The sequence below is a fragment of the Saccopteryx bilineata genome, chromosome 2 (assembly GCF_036850765.1).
Source record: "Saccopteryx bilineata isolate mSacBil1 chromosome 2, mSacBil1_pri_phased_curated, whole genome shotgun sequence".
Taxonomy (NCBI): domain Eukaryota; kingdom Metazoa; phylum Chordata; class Mammalia; order Chiroptera; family Emballonuridae; genus Saccopteryx; species Saccopteryx bilineata.
The window spans coordinates 248,281,714-248,299,231 of NC_089491.1; the positions used below are offsets into that span (position 1 = coordinate 248,281,714).

The 17,518-nt window shown below is 45.1% G+C and overlaps 1 long non-coding RNA gene across 2 annotated transcripts; it reads left to right on the top strand.

Moving 5' to 3' along the window:
* Positions 1-6,343: 6,343 nt before the first annotated feature.
* On the top strand, positions 6,344-16,639 carry LOC136323189 (uncharacterized). Of its 2 annotated transcripts, none has more exons than XR_010728935.1 (5): positions 6,344-6,514; positions 10,203-10,326; positions 13,968-14,156; positions 14,746-14,901; positions 16,521-16,639. It is a non-coding gene; the product is annotated as an uncharacterized lncRNA (long non-coding RNA). The 2 variants fall into 2 exon arrangements; XR_010728934.1 differs by lacking the exon at positions 6,344-6,514 and adding an exon at positions 9,924-10,078.
* Positions 16,640-17,518: the final 879 nt, after the last annotated feature.

The window sequence follows — 17,518 nt, forward strand, 5'->3', positions numbered from 1 at the left end:
TGGGATTTATATTTGATGTCATCTAATTCTATGCCCCACTCAAGCCCATCCATGCAGAAATTTATTTCACAAGGTGGAGGTCACTTCCCTGGTCGTGTATCACCTTAGGCAGAGCTGGGGCTCACAGGCAGGCTACCTCACATGTTTCTTCTCCCAAGCCAGGCATTGAAGTCCTTGGTTATGTCTGCTGTGCCCCAAGTTCCTGATCATGCTGGGCATCAAGGACTGTATCTGACTTGCCAATTCCATTGAAGGATATCAGTAAGTAAAGAGTCACATTTTCACCCTAGCCGGTTGGCTCAATGGTAGAGCGTCGGCCTGGCGTGCAGGAGTCCCGGGTTCGATTCCTGGCCAGGGTACACAGGAGAAGCGCCCATCTGCTTCTCCACCCCTCCCCCTCTCCTTCCTCTCTATCTCTCTCTTCCCCTCCCGCAGCCAAGGCTCCATTGGAGCAGAGTTTGCCCAGACGCTGAGGATGGCTCTATGGCCTCCACCTCAGGTGCTAGAATGGCTCTGGTCACAACAGAGCAATGCCCCAGATGGGCAGAGCATCACCCCCTGGTGGGCATGCCGGGTGGATTCCAGTCGGGCGCATGCAGGAGTCTGTCTGACTGCCTCCCTGTTTCCAGCTTTGGAAAAATACAAAAAAAAAGTCACATTTTCTTGCTTTGAAAAGATTTATTGATTTAGAGAAGAGAGAGACAGAAGGGGGTATGGAGTACCTGGAAACATGACCTCACTGTAGTTCCCATGTGTTCCTTGACCAGGCAAGCCTGAGGTTTCAAACCAGCAACCTCAGCATCTAGGTCAATACCTCATCCATTGCGCCACCACAGGCCAGGCTCTAACATTTTCTGAAGAATTGTCTGGAAACCAGGATTTTTTTTTTCTTTTTAAATTGTATTTTATTGGGGTGACACTAGTTAACATAAGTCTAGTTATACAGGTTTCAGGAGCCCAATTCTATAACACATCTCTGTAACCATATTGTATGTTCATCTCCCCAAGTCAAGTCTTCGTCCATCACCATTTATCTCCCTCTACCCTCCTCCACATCCCACCCCCCTGGCAATCACATACTGTGTCTGTGTGGAAGCTGGGATTTTTTTAGAAAGTGTTCTAGATGCTGACCCACAGGAGAGGAGATAGTTATAATCACAGAATCTTCAAAGATGATAATGGCTGAGCACATTTACCCCAGGTCATGGACCTCATCTCACCTCCCTGCTAGCTGTGTATGATCCTGAGTCAGAGGAAGGAGGCCTGGACTTGGAATCAGAAGGCCTAGGTGACTGGCCACTGACATCTCTCTGGCTGCTATCCTGCGTAGAGGCCATCTCACTGCCTGTCTCACTCATATGTCAGGTGGCTGGATGAGACCCAGGCACACGTGCATGCCCAAAAAAGCCAGCACACAGGCTGTGTGTAGGCATAGACATCTCAAAAGCTAGGCTACAACTATAAACTTTGAAGAATAAGAAGCTAAAGATGCTCTGTGGGTCGGGCAGCTCCCCTAAAACTCTGCAGCGAGCATTGAGAACTTTGGAGCCATAGAATATACACAGCTGAAGGACTGGCAGGTCTGTCTGGGGTCTAAACCAGCAAAAAATATGGGCCTCACTTCTCAGCTGTCAAATGGAGATGAGGTTAAAGAAACCTCATGTCTGTGAGACCTAACAAATCAATAGGCAGTCCTGGCACTTGGCAAATGCCTTGTTGAAGAAAACTTTGGCAGTCAGTGTTTTTACACTACTATTTGAAGAGGAAAGGAAGACAAGAAGCAGAAAGAGACTTCTGCTTTCAGTCAAGATGGCATACAGAGACCCAATTGACGCTCCTGCCTGAAACAACCAAAGTAATCAAAGTACATGAAACAATGGTGTCAAGACACTGGTTATCAGCCTAGACTGTGGTGGTTCAGTGGATAAAGAATCAACCTGGGCCCTGGCCGGTTGGCTCAGTGGTAGAGCGTCGCCTGGCGTGCAGAAGTCCCGGGTTCGATTCCTGGCCAGGGCACACAGGAGAATCGCCCATCTGCTTCTCCACCCCTCCCCGTCTCCTTCCTCTCTGTCTCTCTCTTCCCCTCCCGCAGCGAGGCTCCATTGGAGCAAAGATGGCCCCGGCGCTGGGGATGGCTCCTTGGCCTCTGCCCCAGGTGCTAGGGTGACTCTGGTCGCAGCAGAGCGACACCCCGGAGGGGCAGAGCATCGCCCCCTGGTGGGCGGAGCGTTGCCACCTGGTGGGCGTGCCAGGTGGATCCCGGTCAGGCGCATGCGGGAGTCTGTCTGACTGTCTCTCCCCATTTCCAGCTTCAGAAAAATACCAAAAAAAAAAAAAAAAAAAAATCAACCTGGAATGCTAAGTTCACCAGTTCGACCCAGGCTTGCCTGGTCAAGGCACTTGTGAGAAGCAACTATCTATGAGTTGATGCTTCTCACTGCAACCCCCTACTGCCTACTTCTCTATCTATCCTCTCTCTAAAATAAATAAATAAAATCTTAAAAAAAAAAAAGGCAAAAGGACAGTGATCCCCTAGAAGATGGAAAACAAAGAAGATGAGCCCTACGACTGCCCCCACTTACTACCTGGCAAAAGTTTCCAGGCTTAAACAAAGGAAGGGGAAGCTGAGGGAGAACCTAGTTGACTACTTGCGTTGAAGAAATGAAACCCAGAGAGACTAAGGCAGCTAGAGTTCACACAACAGAACACCAGAGAGGAGAAACTCCATGGAGCAACACTGGAGCTCAGTAAAGGGAGCATCGTTCTGTATTCATCCTGAGTACTCATCAGTGCGTGCCCATGAGAAAATTGCCGAGGCCAGGCAAAGAACCAGGCAAATTATAAGAGTTTTCATACCATGAGTAGATATTTTGGACCCACTTAGAAGGCTATACCAAGGCTTTGATGTACTCTATTACATTTTGCATTTCTAAAATTTGTTTGGTTCCTTTAAAAATCTGTTTGGTCTGCCTGACCTGTGATGGTGCAATGGATAAAGCGTCAACCTGGATCGCTGAGGTCGCCGGTTCAAAACCCTGGGCTTGCCTGGTCAAGACATGTACAGGAAGCAACTACTATGAGTTGATGCTTCCTGTTTCTCTCCCTACTTTCTCTCTCTCTCTCTCCTTTCTCTAAAAATCAATGAATGAAATCTAAAAAAAAACACCAAACTTATAAATTGCCTTTTTTAAAAATCTGCTTGGTCATTCTTTATAATTTCAGAAGTCTTGCATGTAATTTGTTCTCCTGCATGTATTTTTAAGCTTACCTTTTAGCTCTTTAAACATATTGAATATAGTAACTTAAAGTCGGTTTGTACTATTTCTTCATCTCAATCTTTGTGAATCTGTATCTGCATATTGGTTCTCTTGGTTCTTTCTTGTTGTGCCTTATTTCCCTGAATGGTTGTTTTTATTTTATAATATTTTCTTAACCACGAGCTGCTCATCTCCCTTGGAATTTTATTTGTAGGATGAAGGTCTGCAAGAATAACTGTAGAGCAGATACCCTAGATAGAATACTAAACTGAATGGCTGTCCTCACACCCTTGCCAACACAGTTATCAAAGTTTTTACCTTTACTGATTTGACAGGTTGAAAAAATAAAGTATATAATATATTAAGTACATAGATCGATGATAATCAATATAGATTTAATTTGCCTTTTGCTTATTAGTGAAGTTAGGCATTTTTTTTCATGTGTAAGAATCAGTTGTATTTCTTTTCTGCACGTTATTTGTTTATATATTTTTGCCCAGCTTTCTATTTGGTTAGTGGTCTTACTGAGTTGTAGGAGCTCATCATTTCTATTGTGAAGGTTAAAAACAAGCACAAAGAATTAAAGATTTTTTTTGTCAGAATTACTTGGCAAGTAATGTACCAGCAGTGAGAATATTAGGATCCTTTCAAGTCAGAATGTCTAGTTCCTTTATATGTATCGACACAGGGCAAAGTTCTGACTTATTTACAATCATGCCATTTTGCTTATTCATTAGTTTCTTTTTTTTTTTTTAAGGGTTTACTTTTTTTTTTTTTTTTTTTTTTTTTTACAGAGACAGAGAGTCAGAGATAGGGACAGACAGACAAGAATGGAGAGAGGCCCTGGCCAGTTGGCTCAGCGGTAGAGCGTCGGCCTGGCGTGCAGGGGACCCGGGTTCGATTCCCAGCCAGGGCACATAGGAGAAGCGCCCATCTGCTTCTCCACACCCCCCTCCTTCCTCTCTGTCTCTCTCTTCCCCTCCCGCAGCCAAGGCTCCATTGGAGCAAAGATGGCCCGGGCGCTGGGGATGGCTCCTTGGCCTCTGCCCCAGGCACTAAAGTGGCTCTGGTCGCAACAGAGCGACGCCCCCTGGTGGGCAGAGCATCGCCCCTGGTGGGCGTGCTGGGTGGATCCCGGTCGGGCACATGTGGGAGTCTGTCTGTCTCTCCCCGTTTCCAGCTTCAGAGATAGAATAAAAATTTTCTAAAAATAAAAAAATTTAAAAAAATAAAAGAATGGAGAGAGATGAGAAGCATCAATCATCAGTTTTTCATTGTGACTCCTTAGTTGTTCATTGATTGCTTTCTCATATGTGCCTTGACCGCGGGCCTTCAGCAGACTGAGTAACCACTTGCTCGTTCCAGCGACCTTGAGTCCAAGCTGGTTAGCTTTTTGCTCAAGCCAGATGAGCCCATGCTCAAGCTGGCGACCTCGGGGTCTTGAACCTGGGTCCTCTGCATCCCAGTTTAACGCTCTATCCACTGCGCCACCACCTGGTCAGGCTCATTAGTTTCTTAAAGCCCTTTTTTCTAGGGTGTCCCATTTTTAGTATTGACCTGAGGTGGTAATTTAGGGTATTATACTGTTATTACTAAAGGATTTATGTAATGTTTGGGGTAAAGGGTTATTTGGAGGTCACAGGCATTATTGTCAAAATTGAGAGGTCTGAGAAATGTAGTACTACCCACAGCAAAAATCAGCTCTATTGTTAGGTGATGAAGCTACAGAAATGTTGAAAGGGCAGTCTGCATAGGTGTACTATGTGGGGGTTGGGGGGGTTAATTTGAAAGTTAACAGACTGTTCTCTTTTTAACATTTTTGGCTAATGGATTGTAAAGCTATTGTGCAAATAGTTGCATCATCCCTTTTATTCACGATGGACAATAACCAGTGAGCAACCAGAAGCAGTAAAGGATAGCAGTTACTCTGTGGGAGTGCCAACAAAGAATGCCAAAGGTTTCTCCTCCCCCAACAAACATCTCGTATGCAGCTGAGCCGTCAGCATCCAAACCGCATCTTTAAATGGTGGCTCTGAAAACGACTGGCCTCTGGGCAAAAGCGTGGAACCTAGTTTCAGACCTGCTACTACTATGTATTGTGCGACCACAGGCAATCCAGGTGACCATCAATGGCTTTTGACTGGTCATCTGCTGCCAAATGCGATCTGTGCAGACTCTTCACACAGATATGTTTTTTTATAAGCTACTTCTTATCAGGAGCCTTGCTTTTTTTAATTTATTTTTTATTTTTTTATTTTTTTATTTTTTATTTTTATTTTTTACAGAGACAGCGAAAGAGTCAGAGAGAGGGATAGATAGGGACAGACAGACAGGAACGGAGAGAGATAAGCATCAATCATCAGTTTTTTGTTGTGACACCTTAGTTGTTCATTGATTGCTTTCTCATATGTGCCTTGACTGCGGGCCTTCAGCAGACCGAGTAACCCCCTGCTCTAGCCAGTGACCTTGGGTCCAAGCTAGTGAGCTTTGCTCAAACCAGATGAGCCCGCACTCAAGCTGGGGACCTCAGGGTCTCGAACCTGGGTCCTCTGCATCCCAGTCCGATGCTCTATCCACTGCGCCACCGCCTAGTCAGGCACACACAGATATTTTGACACAGTATTCTCTAGAAAACATATCAGCCGTGAAAGATGTTTCCTAAAGGAGCAAGTGCCGAGCCTTGAGCAGGAACACCTCTGTCACACCTACTTCGAAGCCTCCTCTTACGCTGTTTTGGGCACATCTTTGAACGCAACTGTCCAGAGATTGAGGTAGAATTTCTCAACATATGGAAGGCTCTAGGGAAGGGCAGCCAGTAACTTGGTTTACCTCTACTGAAAACCTCATTACTCGCAGAATATGCTGAGTGCAGCCCACACCTAGTTTCGCGTCCAGGCCTTGTACACCTGGCCACTGCAGCTAGAACACGGGCCACTCTCTGGAGCACACCTGCCTTAAGCACTGCCCAGGGCGGCGCAACTCCCCTTTCCTAGAGGTGCCGGAAGTGCGGCTACTGCAGACCACTTTCCGCGGACCCTCAGGCGGAGGGCGAAGGGATTCCGCGATCCCGATGCGATGGGAACGCTGGCGGCAGGCCCAAGTCAGTGAGCTTGCGCTGCCACCGCCGCCGCGGAAGCTTGTCAGCACGTCTCCCTGTCCGCCTGTCCGCTTCGCTCGACGGGAGCCGCCGCCGCCGCCTCTGCCCCGCGTCCCCCATGGCGCAGATCCTTCACATTCGCTCCCAAGAGCATTTGCAGGTGAGGACCCAGCTCCTGCGTCGAGACCTGGCGGGCTCCAGGGCAGGTCGCGTGTTCGGCCCTGTCAGCCGCGCCCCCGGCCTCCCGGGGGACCTGGCGGCGCCGCTGACCGGCCCCCGACCCTCAAGATGACCTGGGTGGAGACGCGGCGGTGTCCAGTTGGCTGGGACGGGCGTTCGGTGTCGGGACTCGATGGCTGCCTGTGCGGACAGCCAGGGGTGCTGATCGGGCACAGTGGCCCCGCAGCCACAGCGGCCTGGGGGAGGAGGAGGGCGGGGATGCGGCCGGGGCGCCGCTCTCGGCTCAGACCTGCAGGGAAGGCTAAGAGCGCCCGGGTCGAGAACCTGGCGAGGTGTCAGTCCTGTGTCAGTGCCTTTGAAAAGTTTTCCCTACATTGTCGACTTTCAACCTTTTTCATCTCAGGGCACACATAAACTAATTACTAAAAGTCTGTGGCACATCAGAAAATATATTTTTTGCCATCTGACAAAAAAAAAAAGTATAATTTTGATCCATTCACACCGGATGGCTATTGTTATGTTAGCTGTTTTCATTTTTTTTAATTTGACAACTTGAGGAAAAAGAGATCAGTGCCCCTGAGTAAATGATCAGGTATTGCATGTTTTTTTAAGTATGTTAAGAATTTTAAAACTTTTTAAAAATTTACTTATTGATTTCAGCAAGAGAAGAGGGGAGAGAGAGTGAGAGAGACAGGAACACTGAGCTGTTCCTATATGTGTTCTGACCTGGGATCAAAACCGCAACCTCTGCACCTCCAGTCAAGGCTCTAATGAATTGAGCTATCCTGCTGAGTGAGGCAAGGGTTGCATGTTCTAAAATTCTTTTTTTTATTTTTTCTTGTGGGAGAGACAGAGAGAGAGTCAGAGAGAGGGACAGACAGACAGGAACGGAGAGAGAGAAGCATCAATCATCAGTTTTTTGTTGTGACACCTTAGTTATTCACTGCTTTCTCATATGTGCCTTGACTGCGGGCCTTCAGCAGACCGAGTGACCCCCTTGCTCAAGCCAGTGACCTTAGGCTCAAGCTGGTGAGCTTTGCTCAAACCAGATGAGCCTGCACTCAAGCTGGTGACCTCGGGGTCTTGATCTTGGGTCCTCCGCATCCCAGTCCGACTCTCTATCCACTGTGCCACCGTCTGGGCTCTGTCCCAAGCCTTATAACTGAAATCTGTATCCAGTCTTAAATTTCCCCTTTTGTGTCTAATGATCCATTACAGGATGACTTCATAGAGAAAGGATCTTCAAATTGTGTGACCAGAGGAAAATTATTATGCTTTGTTTTCATAAGATCCTCACAATACACCATCCGCAAAGTTTAGCTTTTTAATGAGGTCCCAGTTTGTTCTGTCTATAACTCTCCTAAAATAGTTGTGCCTCGGGAAAGTAAAGATTGGCTGCCTGTATTTGAACGAGGATTCGGTACAGGCACTATACACAAAGCTTCACTCATATCACATGCACGTGCCACACCTGCAAGGGATATTGTTATGATTCTCATTTTACAGACGAGATGGGGTTGCATGAATAATAGTAGCCACCTGCTCTGTCCTAAGTGCTTTATGTTAAATCATTAGAGTCCTTAAGATATATATTATTTTCCCTGGTTTTTTGTTTGTTTGTTTGTTTGTTTTGTATGTTTCTGAAGTGAGAAGCAAGGGGGAGGCAGGCAGACAGACTCCCACATGCGCCCGACCGGGATGCACCCGGCATGCCCACCAGAGGGTGATGCTCAGCCCCTCTGGGGCATAGCTCTGCTGTAATTGGAGCCATTCTAGTGCCTGAGGCGGAAGCCATGGAGCCATCCTCAATGCCCACGCAGGTCAACTTGGCTCCAATGGAACCCTGGCTACGGGAGAGGAAGAGAGAGACAGAGAGAAAGGAGAAGAGAAAGGGTGGAGAAGCAGATAGGCTCTTCTCCTGTGTGCCCTAGCCGGGAATTGAACCCTGGACTTCCACACACTGGGCTGATGCTCTACTGCTGAGCCAACCGGCTAGGGCCTTTCCCTGTATTCTGTTGTAGAAACTGAGGCACAAAGATGTTAAATAAGTAACTTATCTTCAGTCATTCATTGAATAAGGGCAGGATTCAGACTCAGATCTTTTTTGACTACACATTGTATAGCAAGGAACATGATAGGTAGAAAGGTCATGTTTTCACAACACAGTGCACTTTTAACTTGATATCCAAATGTGAAATGCCCTAGGAGTCATGTAGTGACTGTTCATGTCCTCCTGTTCTGTAGATTTGTAACTTGATACCTGAGTATGCTACCAGTCACTTGGTATGTGATAGAGCTAGCTAGGGTCATGTGGAGACAGCAGTCTTTTTAACACCCATCTCCTTTCTAGGCTCCTTTCTTCCACTGAGCTGAGCCTGTTGCCAGTTAATTTGGAATAGCAAAATACTACCGCTGCTAATTATTATATTATAAAAATGTAGTTATTATTTATTGAGTCATTTCTCTTGCCAATCACTATACTAGGTATTTCATATTCTCATATCATTTAACTCTCTTGATAACTGAGGCAAAGAAAAGTTATGTAGCCTGACCAGGTGGTGGTGCAGCAGATAGAGCATCAAACTGAGACACTGAGCACCCAGGCTGGAAACCCTGAGGCCATGGGCTTGAGTGTGGGCTTGAGTGCAGGCTCATCGGCTTGAGTACGGGGTCGCTGGCTTGCCTGGAGCCCCTCCCCCAACCCTGGTCAAGGCACGTATGAGAAGCAACCAATGAACAACTAAAGTGACACAACCACGAGTTAATGCTTTCTATCTCTCTCCCTTCCTGCCTGTCTGTCTCTCTTTCTCTCACACACCCACACACAAAAAGCCTTTCTGTTCAAATGCTGGTTTCTCTCCCCAATAGACACCACTAAATATTTTTTTAAATAATTACAATAATTCCACTATAAATATTCTCCTGCCTTTTGTTTTTGCAATTTATTATAGTTTGAAGATCTTTCTTTTAGGATCACATACAGATCACAGCATCTATTAGCATTGTTTATTAATACCATCCTGAGGTGGTAGTTGTCACTTTGTCCCCCACCGTATAAGTATTTTGTTGCTTTCCCCTACTCTTTCTGTATTTTTCCCCTTGCTACTTCACCTAATTTGCTGCTTTCTGCCTCTTCTACATTTTTTTCTTCTGCTTCTCTTGCTTGAGGCCTGCTGGTGGCCTCCAAGCCAGGCAGAGATTACCATCACTCCTGGCTGGCTAAACAAGGGTGCCATAGACCTGGGAGAGCAAAGTTCAGTGACAAAATTAGAATCCAATCAGATCTTCACAGGCCAGAATCCAACTGGTTGACATTTAACAGGGATAAATATAGGGCCTTAAGCATTGGTTTTAAAATACAGAAAACCTGCAGTGGTATAATTTGAGAGAGGTTCTGTAAAGCACTGTACAAATGTAGTTTTTAAACTACCCAGAACTAACCTAGTCCTAGAATTTTAGGTAAGTTCTATAAAAGACCTTGATGCCATCACTCTTCATAGGCCCTCATTTACAGAGCACCCTCTGAGCTAGGAAAAGCTTACTGGTAAGTTTAAAATATAAATTATATTTTCTTAAATATGTTTGCAGATGAACTAAATCTGACTGCCTAAAGCAAGTAACTTCTTTCTTTTTCTTTTTTTTTTCTTTTTTTAATTTATTGATTTTAGTGAGAGAAGAAGGGAGAGAGAGACAGGAACATCAGCTGTTCCTGTATGTGCTCTAACCAGGGATTGAACCAGCAACTGCTGTACTTCAGTATGATGCTCCAACCAACTGAGCCACCCGGCCAGGGCAAGTAGCTTTTTTACTGGTGAATTATTTAACATCCATGTGCTGGACACTGGGACAAGACCATGAATGAGCCTAGGAAGGAGACAGATACAGAAGGAAAAAGGACTGGCATTTTCAGAAGTACGGAAGCATGAAAACATGGGGGATGTTCAGTGCATCTAGAGTGTTCTGGCTCCTTGATACAGGCAGTTGGTGTTTTCACCAGGAGTCCTATGTAAACACAGCTGTAACCCTCTCAGTCAGCCTACTGTTCCTAAGCCCCTTAAAGAGATCAACCATGGGAATGTCAAATTAGTAATTTCTTTTTACGGTTTCCTCAGTGTCAGATTTTTTAAAAACGATTCATAAGTTTTGTTTATTTTTATTGTTTTTCAATTTTAGGTTACATTCAGTCTTGTTTTGTATTCAGCCAAGTATATAGCATAGTGGTTAGACAGTCATATACTTTACAGTGTGATCCCCCAATAAGTCTAGTATTCACCTAACATCATATGTTATTATAATATTATTGATTATATTCCCTATGCAGTCTATACTTTATATTCCTGTGACTATTTTGTAACTACCAATTTGTACTTCTTAACCTCTTTACCATTTTTTTACCCAGCCCCCCAACCTCCTTCCCATCTGGCCACCATCAGTTTGTTCTCTGTCTCTGTGTATCTGTTTCTATTTTGTTTGTTCACTTATTTGGATTTTTTTAGATGCCACATATAAGTAAAGTTATAGCATTTGTCTTACTCTGTCTACTTAATTCGCTTAAAATAATATCTTCTAGGTCTATCCATGTTATCATAGATGGTAACATTTCATTCTTTTTTATACCCAAGTATTTATATATATTTCATTGTATATATACCACCTCTTTATCCAGTAATCTGTTAATGGACTCAAGTTGACTGTTCTATATGTTGCTTCTATATGTTGGCTATAATGCTGCAATGAACATAGGGGTGTGTATATCTTTTCAAATTAGTGCTTTGAATTTCTTTGGATAAATACCCAGAAGGGGAATTGCCATGGCCCCTGCATTTTTATTTTGGGGCCTGAAATTTTTCTTTAGATTTAAACAAAAAGTTAAGTAATATAATATCTAAGAAAATTCTGAAGGTAAAGAATGCTGAGGAGGGCAAACCCTACCTATGTTTAAAAACTATGTAAAGCCTCAGTAAATAAAACAGTATGGTACTGATGCACAGGCAGATTAAAGGAACTAACTAGAGAGTCAGAAATACATTCAAGTAGACAGAAATATGTTTTAGAATTTAGTGTGAGATGAAGATAACATTTCAAATTAGTAATAAAAAGATGATTAACAAATGATATTGAGAAAATTGAATATCCATTTAGAAAAAGGCAGAATCTAAAATCTTACTACCAAAATAAATTTCTAGTATATCTGAAACTCAAACATAAAAAAAGAAAGCATAGTCTGACCGGTGTTGTCACATTGGATAGAGCATCGACCTGGGTTGCTGAGATCCTAGGTTCAAAACCCCAACGTCGCTGGCTTGAGCACAAGCTTACCAGCTTGATTGAGCATGGAGTCGACGGCTTGAGCATGGGATCGTAGACATGTTTCCATGGTCACTGGCTTGATCAAGGGGTCACTGGCTCAGCTGGAGCCCCCTGGTCAAGGCACATATAAGAAGCAATCAATGAACAACTAAAAGTGCCACAACTACAAGTGGATGCTACTCATCTCTCTCCCTTCCTGTCTCTCTCTCTCTCTGTGTGTCTTTCTCACACTCTCTCTCGCTAAAATAAAATAAAATACAAAACAATAAAGAGCCTGACCAGGCTTAGTGACACAGTAGATAGAGTGTCAGACTGGGGTGCGGAGGACCCAGGTTCAAGACCCCAAGGTCGCCAGCTTGAGCATGGGCTCATCAGGTTTGAGGAAAGCTCACCAGCTTGAACCCAAGGTCACTGATTCAAGCAAGGGGTCACTCAGTCTGCTGTAGCCCCCCGGTCAAGGCACATATGAGAAATCAATCAATGAACAACTAAGGAACCGCAATGAAGAAATGTTTCTCATCTCCCTTCCACAAAAAAAAAAAAAAAAAAAAAAAAAAAGGAAAGAAAAGAAAGCATGAAGTCTTAGAAGAAAATACGGTAAAGATCTTTCTAAGTATGACACCAAATCTACAAATCTAGAATGTACAGTTGTGTTTTCACAAGATTTATGAATTAGACCACATAAAAATCTTCATAAACAGACTCAAGAGGTTTGCAGTTCATTTCAGAGAGCTAACTTTACTCATATTTAAAATCCTCCATCTAACCTGACCTATGATGGCGCAGTGGGTAAAGTGTTGACCTGAAACGCTGAGGTTGTCCCTGGTTTGAAACCCTGGGCTTGGCCAGTCAAGGCACATATGGGAATTGATGCTTTTTGCTTCTCCCCTCTTCCCTCTCTCTTTTTCTCTTCTATCTAAAAATCAATCAATAAAAAATTTCTTTAAATAAAAAATAAGGCCCTGGCCAGTTGGCTCAGCGGTAGAGCGTTGGCCTGGCGTGTGGGGGACCCGGGTTCGATTCCCAGCCAGGGCACATAGGAGAAGCGCCCATTTGCTTCTCCACCGCCCCCCTCCTTCCTCTCTGTCTCTCTCTTCTCCTCCCGCAGCCAAGGCTCCATTGGAGCAAAGATGGCCCGGGCGCTGAGGATGGCTCCTTGGCCTCTGCCCCAGGTGCTAGAGTGGCTCTGGTCGCGGCAGAGCGACGCCCCGGAGGGGCAGAGCATTGCCCCCTGGTGGGCAGAGCGTCGCCCCTGGTGGGCGTGCCGGTGGATCCCGGTGGGGCACATGCGGGAGTCTGTCTGACTGTCTCTCCCCGTTTCCAGATTCAGAAAAATACAAAAACAAAACAAAACAAAAAAAACCCTACATCCAACCAATAAGAGACTTCAGCAGTCAAGAAGAAAATGGGCAAGGATATTTAGAGACAGTTTGTTCAGAAAGATATAGAAATGGCTCTTAAACATGAAAAGATGTTTAGGCTTTACTTCTGAGAGTTAGAAATTGAATTTTTTCATCTGTTGAAACATCAAATATCAAGTCATATGATAATAAGGCTGGCAAGGATGCAGAAAATAGGTGTGCCCATTTGGTGCTAGTTTTGAAATGTATGCCTTGTCCCCTACAATTCTCCTTCTAGAAATTTATTCTATAGATAATCTAGTATATGTGCTAATTTAGTTATATATGAACAAGGTGATTTATTGCAGTGTTCAGAGAAAACAGCTAAACATTAAAATAAGCCAGCTGGTACTACAAAGTAGATTAAATTTTGCTGCATAAATATAATGAAATATTGCCTGAATAGCACCCCAACCAGGATCAACCCAGCAAGCCCCCTATTGGGCAGTGCTATGCCCATCTGGGGCGCTCCATTGCTCTGTAACCAAGCTATTTTAGCGCCTGAGGCAAAGCCATGGAGCCATCCTCAGTGCCTGGGCCAACTTGCTCAAGTCATTCAAGCCATGGCTGTGGGAGGAGAAATGGGAGAGGGATGTACAAGCAGATGGTCACTTCTCCTGTGTGCCCTGACCAAGAATCAAACCTGGGACTTCTACACGCCAAGCCAATGGTCTACCACGCAGCAAACCGGCCAGGGCCAAATGTTTCTCTTTTAACTCCTAGGTCCTGATTGAGCACATTGGAAACCTAGACCAAGCATTTGAGTTTTCAGAGAGATGTAGTGAATCTGCCACATGGAGTTGGTGCTGGCCCAGCACCAGAAAGACCTGGTGAAGGAAGCTGTCAACTCCTACATCAGAGTTGACAATACTTTCTCTTATCAGGAGGTTGTCCAGGCAGCCAACAGGAACAGTAAGTGAACCTCCTCTCCATGGAACACTGCTTCTCACAGGGTGAAGCCCAGTGAGTCAAGGGTGTGGCCTTGCTGGGAATCCGCATGTGCTATGCATCCAGAGATAGGAAGACACAACTCAGTGAAGGATTTCTGAAAGAATTTGAAATAAATGTTACTTGGTTAATGACACTAACTCTTCAGTTGACTCTCACCCTCTTGTACAAGACTAGACAGTTTAAGTACAATGAGTATTGCTATCATAGTAATTTTAAGGTCAGAGATTTAGACCCAGAGTTTCTTCTGGCTATTCTAGTTGATTGTGGCCATAGCTTCCTCAGGGGCTGGAATAAGCATTGCATCCCCTGGTGAGGTTCCTCTCACCGAAAGCAGCTCCTTTGGGTTCTGCCCCTTTTCCTTCCTCTATATAGGATAGAACTCTGCTCAGCAGGCAAAGTCCAATACCTTCTAGACCTTACCAATAGCCAGAGCCTTTCCAAGGCAGAGTGGGTGGGTCAGCGTCCTCACTGAGGACAGGCTGGGAGGAACTGAGCCCCTGGCTAACCTGAGCAGCTCTGTGTTAACCTGGTTTTGGTTTTCTGTCTTTAGACAATTGGGGAAGTCTGTATAAATTCCTACAGATGGCCAGCAGAAAGGGCTGTGATTCCTACACAAGCAGAACTTATTTTTGCCTTGAATAAAACTAGTCATCTTTCTGAGCTAGAAGGTTGTATGAATGGACTCCACAAGGCCCACATCCAGCAGGTAGGCCATGCCCCTGGGGATTATGAACTATTGTTGTAGGCAGTTTCAGGGATTGCTCCCTAGAGTGGCTCAGATTTGAGAAACAAGCCACAACAGTGAATTAAGTCCCTTGTTAAGGCCCCTGGCTATGTCAGAATGATTCTCCTAGAAAAGGTGTCAGGACTACATGCAAGTGCTGTAGCTGTCACCCCAGAGAACAAACTAAACTAAGTAACTAGTCAGATGAAGGAGAGATGTTGAAAATTAATAGCTTTTCCATATGTCATCAATTACCAGAGAACATAATAAAAAAGGTTTTTTCTATTTTTTTCTTTTTTTAAATTTTTTTTTTAAATTTATTTATTTTGTGACAGAGAAAGTTAGAGAGAGGGACAGACAGGAAGGGAGAGAGATGAGAAGCATCAATTCTTTGTTGCATCACCTTAGTTGTTCGTTGATTGCTTTCTCACATGTGCCTTGACCGTGGGCCTTCAGCAGACCGAGTAACCCCTTGCTCGAGCCAGCGACCTTGGGTCCAAGCTGGTGAGCTTTGCTCAAACCAGATGAGCCCGAGTTCAAGCTGGTGACCTCGGGGTCTTGAACCTAGGTCCTCCGCATCCCAGTCCAATGCTCTATCTACTGTGCCACCACCTGGTCAGGTGAAAAAGTTTTTTCTTTTTAAGTAGAAATAAAACTAAAATGTGTTTGGCCTGACCTGTGGTGGCGCAGTGGATAAAGCGTCGATCTGGAAGTGCTGAGGTCGCCAGTTCGAAAGCCTAGGCTTGCCTGGTCAAGGCATATATGGGAGTTGATGCTTCCTGCTCCTCCCCCCCTTCTCTCTCTCGCTCTCCCTCTCTCTCTCCTTTCTAAAAAGTGAATAAATAAAAATAAAATAAATAAAATAAAAACTAAAATGTGTTTTAAAAACCTTTTTTAAAAAACCTTAAATAGCCTGACCTGTGGTGGCGCAGTGGATAAAGCATCAACCTGGAGATGCTGAGGTTGCTGGTTCAAAACCCGGGGCTTGCCTGGTCAAGGCACATATGGGAGTTGATGCTTCCTGCTCTTCCCCCTTCTCTCTCTCTCTCTCTCTCTCTCTCTCTCTCTCTCCTCTCTATAATGAATAAATAAAATCTTTAAAAAAAAAAACCTTAAATAGTCTGACCTGTGGTAACACAGTGGCTAAAGCGTTGAACTGGAACACTGAGGTCACAGTTTGAAACCCCTGGTCAAGGCACAAATGGGAGTTGATGCTTCCTGCTCCTCTGCCCTTCTCTCTCTCTCTCTTTCTCTCCTGTCTAGTTTTATCTTGCTTGGATAAAACTGTGTTTGGTTCTTGGGTGTGTTCTGGCTTCTTACTACTCATTTATTCACTCACCAGGTACTGGCTAAGCATTGGCCACTTCAGATGTCACGTGGGCGCTGGGGTCAGGCGGGAAGCAAAAGCCTGCCTCATAGGGCATCAAATGACACATGCTGAGGAAAATATGTCACAAACATGGGAAAGAGGGATGTTGGGAGGGCTGCTCGGTCTTCTAAGGGGTGGTCATGACCGGAAGGGAAGTGTAGTGAGTGTGCAACATCTGAGGCAGCGGTGGGGCCAAGGACAGCACAGCTCATGCGGCTCCACCTGCCTGCAGGTTGCCGCCATGGAGCTCTACTACAAAGCCCTGCAGTTCTGTTTGGATCACAAACCCCTGCTCATTGGCTACCTGCTTCTCATGCTGGCACTGCAGCTGGACCACCCTTGGACCGTTGGCTTCTTCCATAGGTGAGAGTCAGTCCCACATCCAGAGAAGTGTGAAGTGTGTGGGCCATGGTCATCTGAATGGTAGTAGTACCTTAATAAACTGTTTTTGAAATTGATCCCAGCCAATTTAAATATTAAAAGTATCAAATGAGCCTGACCAGGTGGTGGCACAGTGGATAGAGCGTTAGACTGGGATGTGGAGGACCCAGATTCGAGATCCCGACTTCGCCAGTATGAGCGTGGGCTCATCTGGTTTGAGCAAAGCTCACCAGCTTGGACCCAAGGTCACTGGCTTGAGCAAGGGGTTACTCGGTCTGCTGTAGCCCCATGGTCAAGGCACATATGAGAAATCAATCAATGAACAACTAAGGTGTCCCAACGAAAAACTAGTGATTGATGCTTCTCATTTCTCTCCATTCCTGTCTGTCAGTCCCTATCTATCTCTCGCTCTCTGTCTCTGTAAAAAAAAATATTTTTAAAGTATCAAATTATTTAGGTTTCAGATCCAGGTTTGCATTTCCTACTAAAATGTTCATGGTTGAAATTAGAATCCACTGAGTAACTCAGGCAGCCCTTTTTGAATGTAGGGCTGGTCAATTCTAGGTGACCAGCCTATCAGCATGTCGTAGGGACCTGACCCAAGCCCAGCAGTTCCCTGAAGACTTGTCTGAGTGCCCTGACCATTTTCCCCACTCAGGCAGGCCAGTTGCCCTGATTGAGCCTTACTTGTGGTCAGTCCAGTGCCACAACAAGTGTGGGAATGAGGTGCTCAACCACCTGCTAATGAAAGAGGAGGATTAAGAGGTGGATATAGGGAAAGGAGCCCCATCAGAAGGCTACGGCAGCTCCTCCTGTGCCCTAGGGATCCATGATACTGGTTTAGGTGCT